The 1,221-nt window shown below is 37.2% G+C and overlaps 1 protein-coding gene across 1 annotated transcript in view; it reads right to left on the bottom strand.

Annotated features, from left to right (window-relative positions):
* Positions 1–1,221, bottom strand: part of LARGE (like-glycosyltransferase) — a 375,239-nt gene that overhangs the window by 109,573 nt on the left and 264,445 nt on the right. The gene's annotated exons all lie outside the window — the stretch shown is intronic.

Raw genomic sequence — 1,221 nt, 5'->3', positions numbered from 1 at the left:
TATGTTTTTATGCATTAAAGGCACTAGCAGTACAAGTTGTAGAGTGATATTTTAGTAACAAAAGATATTTTTGCACAAAACATCAAAAAGTGGCTTCTGCAGATTCACTGCTCACTATACTGGCTGCAGAGACTTAGGTCACAGCTTGAGTTTCCTCCAAAGAGACCAAATTCTGGAGATGAAACTGGACAAGGAGAAGCCAGTCAGCTGCAGGTGGGAGAATCCTCTGAGAGATGTCACCAACTACATCAAATTATTTGCACATGAGAGAATACGTCCAGCAGGTTAAACCTACACATCATATGTTATATATTCAATGGCAGAAAAAAAAAAAAAAAAACTGCTGGCTGGCTAAAAGTGTTTTATAACAATAGTGATAGATAACTGAGGATGACATAAAACACCCCAGACTTCTACGTGAAAAGCCAAAATACATATCAAAGACCAAGATAGCTATACAATAAAATAAAAAGCTAAATCTACAATATCTGCCATTAGCAGGTACAGGAAAAGAAAACCACCACCAACAAAAAAAAAAAAAAGAAAATCTACAATAATAAACAACATGTATATCAGAAGAACATTTTATTAATTCTCATCAAGACCGTAAGATCCTTGAACAGGCACTGGCAAATGTTTCCTACAAAGGTCTAAATACTAAATATTTTAGACTTTGTGGGTCAAAATATCCAGTGTTGCCATTGTAGCTTGAAAGTGGCCACCAGAGATTGAGACATGGTTCTGTTTCAATAGAAGTGTATTTACAGACGCATGTAGAGAGCAAGATTTAACCTGCATGCCATAATTTGGTAACCTGTCTTTAAAGGTCAAGAAGAAGCTTCTCAGATTCTTCAGAGCAATAACACAGAGCTTCAATATCACAAAAGAAGGAAAATTAAAATGTTTCCAAAAGTTTTGTTTTTTCATAAAACCCTATGTCATAAAGCAAATATCATTTATCCTCATTTTACAGAAGAAAAAATCAACGGCTCAGAGACCTCTGATCATTTGCACAGGGCCGGCCAGCTCACAAGTGGCAGGGCCAGGATTAGAACCCAGGTGTGTTGATGTGTTCATGATCAGGTTCTTCTCACCATCCCATGCGGTTAACTGCTTAATGACAAAGAAACAATCCTTTGGTGAAAAAGACAGGGGAGGATAATAAAATGATCCTCAAGATGTAAGAGCTCCCAGTGTGATTCAGTCCAGTCTTCCAGGAGA

Source organism: Colobus angolensis, unplaced genomic scaffold (genome assembly GCF_000951035.1).
Source record: "Colobus angolensis palliatus isolate OR3802 unplaced genomic scaffold, Cang.pa_1.0 Scaffold173, whole genome shotgun sequence".
In the NCBI taxonomy this organism is placed as follows: Eukaryota; Metazoa; Chordata; class Mammalia; order Primates; family Cercopithecidae; genus Colobus; species Colobus angolensis.
The sequence above is the reverse complement of the archived record's forward strand: the minus strand, read 5'-3'. Positions and strand labels throughout refer to the sequence as shown.